The sequence below is a fragment of the Rattus norvegicus genome, chromosome 9 (assembly GCF_036323735.1).
Source record: "Rattus norvegicus strain BN/NHsdMcwi chromosome 9, GRCr8, whole genome shotgun sequence".
Classification (NCBI taxonomy): domain Eukaryota; kingdom Metazoa; phylum Chordata; class Mammalia; order Rodentia; family Muridae; genus Rattus; species Rattus norvegicus.
The window spans coordinates 20434694-20442985 of NC_086027.1; the positions used below are offsets into that span (position 1 = coordinate 20434694).

Below are 8292 nucleotides of genomic sequence, written 5' to 3' on the forward strand. Positions count from 1 at the left end.
AAAAAAGGACTAACAAATGGTTAGGACCGGGTAGAATAGGGTGACCAGGTTTTTGAAGTTGAGTGAACTGAATCTGAGATGCCTACTAGATGCTCGAGTGGTAACAGGAAACTGTTTTCTTGGGTCTTCGGGTGGAAGAGAAGGACAGATAAATGGCAGAGCTAAAAGAACAAAGCCGAAAAACTCTGGTCTCTCAGCTCCCAAGGGAACTCTTTCCCCCAGTAAAAAGAAAGCATGCTCTCACACACAATGGACACGTGGGATCTACGTGCTCCAGAAAGTTAGGGCGCAAAAGAAGAAATACGGTAACTGCGCACACTCTGTCTCCGGAGCTGGAGCTGCGGGAGCTCAACCACTAGGCCGGTGCCTGCAGCTGGTGTGTTATCTGTGAGAACTTGGCGGCTTGGAGCGGCCCAGGGTTCCGCGGTCCTTGACGGAGGAGCTGAGGTTCTTAGGGATGAGGGAGGGATCTCCTCCGAGGTCTGGATTTCTTTTCTGTCCCGTCAACGGTCTTGTCTCATTTCCTAGAGCCATTTAGTTAACCTTGTAGATCAGCCTCCTGGAGCTGGCCAGGAAGGACAAGGAAGAATCTTCCTGCTCGCGACAGGCTAGGCCCTGTGGTCGAACCCCTTCGTGAAGTCCCAGGCTGGGTCTCCCAGTCTCCTGGGTGTCATCCCTTGGATTCCAAGTGGCAGTGTGAGAACTAGGAAGCCTAACCTGCCAGAGGCCCCACAGTGAACCCCAAAGTTGTGCCAGACAGTGTCTGGGTGCCCAATATTTCGGCTATCCAGTGAGCATTGGAGACCCCATGCAACCAGGGAGTCAAGGGACTTGACTTCAATAATTACCAGCCCTGTGAGCTCAACGCTCTTCCTCTCCGAGGTGTCTCAGTTTCCTTTTCTGTATAAAAGGAATCGCTCTTGCCCTGCCTTCCTGTCCCATAGATGAACAAATGATTTAAAAAAAAAAAAAAAAAGCAACAGCTGTTCTTGACGAACGTGGCACTGTCCTGGACTCCTGGCACCAGGCCTTGTGTCCTCCCAGCTTTGTAAAGAAACGTCACCTCTCTAGTCATGGAGAATGAGGGGATTAGAGGGACGGACCGGCCAAAGTGGAGCCGTCAGGCCCGAAAGAAACCCCAGCACAAAGCCACGGTGTCTGCCCTGCCCTTAGGGACTCAGGGGTCAGTGACAGGGGGCTTGGAGAAGGAGGAGGAGGAGCAGTGGGAGCGGAAGTTCCCGTTCCGAGGCCCCATTCCCGCCACCCCCAGCCGGCCCGGGGGCAGGTGAAGAGAGACCGGGCTCTGCTCCAGGTGGCGGGGCAGAGACGGGGGTGGGGGAAGGCCCGGCAACAATGGCACTTTTATTTGGGACTGTTGGGTTCAGAGGGTGGGCGGAGGAGGAGGAGGACGCCGACCGGGCCGCGGGGGAGGGGACCGGCCGCAGCATCTGGCTACACACCTGCTCCTGCTTAACCCTGTGCTTGCTGAGCGCTAGGTTGGCGGGGGCGGGGTAACCCGCAGCAGAGGCTGGGGGACACCTCCCTTGGGCCCTTGGCCAGGCTTGGAGATCTCCAGCAGCAGAAGCAAAAGGGATCCCAATAGAGACAGAACTTCCGATGCGCTCGGATGTGCCCTTGGACCCCGGTGGGACGCAGCAAGGCTGGTGAACAAATCGGGGTGGCTTTAGGAGGGAGGCGACGACTCCCTGCCGGCCCCCGGCCATTCCGGGAAGCCGGCTTTCCGGAGGCCTTGCAGCGGCCAGGGTCCTCCCAGGCGACACGGCCGGTCGCGCGGCTCGCTTCCAGGCTAGGCGCTGCAGGTGAGCCAGGCACCCTGCACACTGGCCCCAGACTGAGCCTCGCGGACGCCCCCTACCGGCGGGGAGGCTTGAACCCCGTGCTGCACCTGCCCGCACCCAGGACTCACCCCCCCCCCCACCAAGTCCGCTGCTCCACGGTGTTCTCCTCCCCCCCATTCCACACCCCTGGGCCTGTCCGAGGCCTGGCACACTGACTCGCTGCACAATCCGAGCTTGTTTGTAGGCGGAGGGGCTGAGCCGGGTGCGGCGGCCCTGAGCCAGCCCACTGATCCCATAAAATATTATTTGTGTTTAAAAATTCCAGTAATTGGCTATGCAGCCGCTTTTTCCGAGCCCTGTGCCAAGCGCAGTAAAAATTCGCAGTCCGGCCGGAGTTATTTTAATCATGCAAATTCCCATTTTCTGTAAACAGGGTTAAAACGTTTGGAAGGCTCCCCCACTCCAACACACACACACACACACACACACACACACACACACACACTACCTCCATCCTCCGTGGCAGCAACTAGAGAAGAAAAGTTAGAAAGACGTTGGTCAAACTGGTCTCGATCCTGAGATTACCTGGGTAATTGAGGACCATAATTCAGATAACTCCCCGAATCGATGTCCCTTAAAGACCAGCTCCTGGACTCTGCTAGATAAACTCCCATCTCAACTTCCTCCCCTTCCCCTATCTGAACAACATATCTCATTAAATCATGAAAGTGTAACTCTTTTTGTCGTTTTTCAAATTAACTTTTATTGGGAGAGGCAGTGGTCAGAGGACAACTTGGGGGAGCCAGGTTTTGCCTTCCATGCTATGGGTCCCTGGAACTTAGGTCATCACACTTGGCAACAAGGGGCAGCCGCGTTCTCTCTTTTATCACACTGAGACCCAGAGAACAGCTTCTTCAACGGCACGTAGTAAATTTATACTAGCGCTCAGGCCCACACGGGTTGCCCAGTTGCCCAGCCTTCAGAACCCCTGCAGGGGCTGAACAGTAGAAGGCAGAAGCAGGTGGCCAAAGTGTCACCCTCCACGGGGAGAAACTGACTACTCCAGGCATAACAACTACGGGGGAAGACTGTAACTCTCAAAGTGTCCACTTCCTGTCCCGGCCTGAAAGGAGGAGGGGGGAGTCCCAGGCAGGGCCTTGGAAACCCTGACTAATGGGCAGCAGCCTCTGCCGGACTCCGCCCAGAGTTGGTTGCTGTCAGCTGCAGGGAGCTACCGAGAGGGAAAATTACTCACGTGGGAGGGAGGGATTGTTTTTAAGTAGAGGCAGATGGTAAGAGAGGTGAAACTCGAAAGAAAGTATGCAACATTTTGTTGCCAGTAATATGTATTACTTGAAATATCTGAGAACCTACTGTGTGCCAGCTGCTACTTTTCGTTTGCGCCATCCACTCTGCACAAGCTGGAGAGATGGGAACTAACTTGCTTCCCATTTTGCAGATGAAGAAACTGAGGCTCTAGGAGATGGAGGCGGTTGCCTAAGGTAGCCAGTAAGGACATCCCAAACGTTCACACCTACTTCCCCATACTTACCTTTTCCTACAACCTTTGTGGGTTTCCTTCCTTGGCCCTGGTCGTGTGCCTTCTAAGTCCTCAAAACCTAGACCTTTCTTCTCCTTTAAGATTCCCTAGATAGGCAGACTAGCTGTGGTGCTGCCCTTGATGCCCTTACTCTATCTAGACAATAAAAACCAGGAAGAGAGACAACAAAAGAACCACACAGGCATAGTCACCCTCCACCCCCTTGCATACTCCCAAGACAATCACACACATCAAAGCTCCATTGCAGAAACAGAAGACGGTGGTGGCATTCCAGGTCACTGGCATTCCATCACCAACTGGAGATCTTGCCAGGACTCCACTTCCCTGCTCAGAAATCAGCCCCAAACTTAGGACTCCAGCTATACTACTGTAGAAATTTAGGCTCTTCATACGTGTTATTCCAGTACTCGGGAGGCTGAGACCAGAGGATAATGAGTCTGAAGGCAGCCTGGCCTAACCAAGAGAGCTGTCAAAAGGAAAGAAAAAGAATCCACCCACATCAGATTCTTGTTTTCCAGTTAAATTTAGTGAGCATCAAAGTTTATCATCAGTGTCTAGAAAGCCTCAATGTAGGCACAGTGGTTTAGCTCACATACTAAGCTCTGAAGGGGGAGGCAAACGGATCATAAGTACCAGACTGACTTGGACTGCATAAGGAGATCTGGCCTCAAAAAACAGTCAAGCATCGATGCTGCTAGCTTTTAATCCCAGCAGCGCCTGACTCTTGAGAGGAGAGGGGTCCCCGGCTGAACTGTAGGCTCTGTGTGATATGTCACCCATTCCACAGAGGAGCCGGGAAAATGGAAGGACAGCCAACATCCCACAGAGCCTAAGGAGGCAGATTTGGTAAAGACACTATGGCTCCTTTGGACACATGACTCAAAAGGGTGATGTCACAATAGGCTTGGAGGTGTGGCTCTCCCCTTTAAGTTAAGATAAAGCAGTTCTTTCTCACATTCCCTTCCCTTCTGCTTCTGAGTGGAGAGGATGGAGTGGCATGGGCAGGTGCCATGGCCTGTCAGCCACTGGGCAAGTGACTTCGGAGGTCTGTCTCATGGACAAACTAGAGCAGAAATAATCTCAACCCCAAATCTATACATAAGTGCTGGTTAGAAATATACATACATATACATGTATGTATATGTATGTATATGTGTGTATATGTGTATGTATATGTATGCATGCATGCATGTGTGTGTGTGTGTGTGTGTGTGTGTGTGTGTGTGTGTGTGGAAGAAGGCCCCATTATGGCTCAGTAAGGCTCTCTGTAAGTGTCCCTGACATGCCAGGTACAAACGTAGGTAATGGTAGCCATCGGAGAGGAAAGAGGGGTTGAGGGGACCAACCTGAGGTTGATGAATGGTCCAGGCTTTGGGCTTGCTTCACCTACGTGGTATTTTGTCAGGCAGAGGGACTGAGAGCCAGGTGTAGTGTCACATATCTGTGATCCAGCACTTGGAAGACTGCACCAGCCAGGGGAATTAAGAGTTTGGGGCTAGCCTGGGCTACATAGTGAAACACTGCCTCAAAAAAAAAAAAAGTTAAGGGGGGTTGTCAATATAGTCTAAGTGTCAAGATTAGCATCTAAATAGTCCTAAAACCTAAATCTGGGGAGAGAGGGTTAGCTAGGGAAGGTGGGGCTAAGATAGTGAGACTGGTTCTTCCCCAACCCTGAGTCTGTCAATCCTGGATTCTCTTCATGTGAGGTTCCTACCACCCCTATTTGTTTTTTTTTTTTTTTAAGAGGAAAGATGGGTGAATTCTATCTTCAATCCTATCTCCAAGATCTCATCAGTGGAAGATATTTGGGACAAAGAAAAGCATGAGGAAGAGGAAGAAGAAGAAGAAAAGGAGAAGGAGAGTGTAGACCAAGAGCAAGAGAAAGAAGAAGAAGGCAGGTGTGTTCTCCCATCCCTCCCTGCTCTGGAGATCTGTCTATGACCATATTGACCGGCTGCTCCTCAATCTCCTCTCCCTGACTCCACTCTTCCTTCCTTTTGCTCAGGATCAAGGCCCTTCTCGGAGTACCCAAGCAGAACTCAGTGTGGGGCCTGATGGCTTGGCCCAGGCCCTCCCCAGAGCAAGCCCGGTGGTGGGAAGATTTCTCCCTGCCCCCACTCCGCGGACCCTGCTTCTGCAGCTGCAGACTGAGTTCAAAGATGAGGCTCCACCCCCTGCCCGCCATGACTTCCTGCCCCACCCCTAAAAGCTTGCCCTCATTGACATCTAGAGAAGAGTCTAGCTGGCTAAGAAATCAGCCTCTGATGGAGCCTCTATCAGGATCCAGACTGAAGACCCCCAAAGCAGTTCCCAGACTTCCTCCCAAGGTCTCCCCTAAGAGATCTACTATCCCCAAGAGGGGGCGACAGCAGACCCCAATGTCAATGTGGCCTCCGATTATCAGCCCTCCCTCCAAAAGCTCTGCTCTTAAAGGACAACACACACCCTCCGCCAAGGAGGACTCCCATACCCCAGGTGCCTGGGGCAACCCTTTGCCTCAGCTTCCTTCAAAATAAATATTTTTGTTACACCGGCAACAGTCTAACACAGTTCTAGGCGCTTTGAGATGTATTAGCTCATGGAACCTTCACGATGTTTCTAAAAGATTGAAGCATAGGTCAGATTCCTCCCTCCCCCAACTCCCAACAGGGTCTCCTGCTGCCCAGACTGATCTCAAATTTGCTATCCAGCCAAGGAAGACCTCGAACTTCTAATCCCCCTACCTCTGGATAGCATGGACCACAGGCATGTCCCAACAGTGCCCAGTGCATGGTCTGAGTTACAGCCTTAGCTTTAATTTACCATTGCTCCAGCATGGTAGATCTCACCCTCATTTATTCAATTATTTATGTCAGTACGGACTCGGGGATATTCTATGTTACACTTGGAGTATTTAACAATGGTGTATTTATTAGACTGCTCAAGTTGTTCCGCTTCCGGTCGGGGGGGAGGTTCTGCCGTTGTATCCTGCGTCCCTTTGGCATACTCCTGTCAACGTGAGCTTCTTTTGCCTTGGTTCACTTAAGCAATTTCACACACCCCCGGAACTATAAAGCACCAAGAAGTTAGGCATGTGACGCATGTCTATAATCCTGGCACTTGGGAGTCAGAAGCAGGAGGATTGCCACAAGTTCCAGGCCAGCCTAGGGAAACCTTGTCTCAAGGCGAAGTAAAAGTTAGTGCTCAGAACTTGTTGCTGACTTGTGAGTGTCCTATCCTGGTCTAGACTCAGCTGTCTCTCCAAGGTACCCTGATCCATTTTACTGGAAGCCTAGATGTAAGTACTGTGTGTGCTTGTTAGTACTACAGTCAGAGAGTTGTGTGTGTGTGTGTGTGTGTGTGTGTGTGTGTGTGTGTATGCACATGCACTACCATGTACAGTTGCATGTGCACGTGTATGCATGCCTTCAATCCCAGCACTCAGGAGGCAGAGGCAGACAGATTCTCTGAGCTCAAGGCCAGCCTGCCCTACGATGCAAGTTTCAGGACATCCAGAGCTACACAAAGAAACTCTGTCTCAAAAAAACAAAAATAAATTAATTAATTTAATTAAAGACAGGGTCTCCCACCCGCCTAGAACTTGCCAATTTGTCTAGACTGACTGGCCAGCCAGCCCCCCAAGGATCCATCTGTCGATACCTCACCAGTTCAGATCATAAATTCCCGCCTCCAGTGGTCTCAGCTGGCTTCCTCAGACACTAGGCGTGCATGTGGCGTACATACTCGCACACAGGCAAACGCCCATTCGCATAAAATAAAATAAAATAAAATATAAGGTGGCCAATTCATGCACAATTTTTTTGTGGCATGAATCCACCCTGAGTTGACAAAGGAAGAAGCTGAGATCTGAAAGGCAAAGGGCGCCTAACGCTTTGTAGTTCCCAGCATCCAGAGCGGGGCTCGGCTCAGATGGAGTGAACTCATATTAAGTGTGGCCATGGGAACTCAGACTGTGAGTCAAATGCTTGTATCTGCTGAGCCTTCGCACTGGCCCACCTTTTTTATTTTATTTTATTTTATGCGAATGGGTGTTTGTCTGTGTGTGATGTGTGCACCACATGCACGCATAGTGCCTGAGGAAGCCAGCTGAGTCCATCGGATCCCTTAGAATTACAGTCACAGACTGTTATGAGCCACCGTGTGGGTGCTGGAGATTGAACTCAGGTCCTCTAGAAGAGCAGCCACGGATAACTGATCCCTGATCCCCTCCCACACACCCCCTTCTCCACCACCCACACAACTTACATTTTGCTGAAGTAGGTGGCTCAGCAAGCTCCCAGAATCCTCCTGTCTCCACCTCTAGCACCAAGGGTGTTCGTTTGTTCTTATTTATTTATTTATTTATTTATTTCATGTTTGTGAGTACTCAGACACACCTGTAATTATTTATTTATTTATTTATTTATTTCATGTTTGTGAGTACTCAGACACACCTGTAATTATTTATTTATTTATTTATTTATTTATTTATTTATTTATTTATTTCATGTTTGTGAGTACTCAGACACACCTGTAATTATTTATTTATTTATTTATTTCATGTTTGTGAGTACTCAGACACACCTGTAATTATTTATTTATTTATTTATTTCATGTTTGTGAGTACTCAGACACACCTGTAATTATTTATTTATTTATTTATTTATTTATTTATTTATTTATTTATTTATTTATTTCATGTTTGTGAGTTCTCAGACACACCAGAAGAGGGCATTTGGATCCCATTACAGATGGTTGTGAGCCACCACGTGGTTGCTGGGAATTGAACTCAGGACCTCTGGAAGAGCAGTCAGTGCTCTTAATCACTGAGCCATCTCTCCAGCCCCTCGAGGGTTTTCTTTTCTTTCTTTTTGGCATAGTCTCAAAAGCCCTGCCTTGCTACATCCAGCTTTTTTTTTTTTCCTTCAATAGATTCTGAAGATGTGAACTCAG

General features: G+C 49.7%; 1 long non-coding RNA gene across 2 annotated transcripts; it reads left to right on the forward strand.

Annotated features, from left to right (window-relative positions):
* The first annotated feature begins 331 nt into the window (after window positions 1-331).
* Window positions 332-5897, forward strand: 1700122O11Rikl (RIKEN cDNA 1700122O11 gene like). Of its 2 annotated transcripts, none has more exons than NR_185298.1 (3): window positions 332-376; window positions 5105-5258; window positions 5366-5897. It is a non-coding gene; the product is annotated as an RIKEN cDNA 1700122O11 gene like (long non-coding RNA). The 2 variants fall into 2 exon arrangements; NR_185297.1 differs by lacking the exon at window positions 332-376 and adding an exon at window positions 4314-4405.
* Window positions 5898-8292: the final 2395 nt, after the last annotated feature.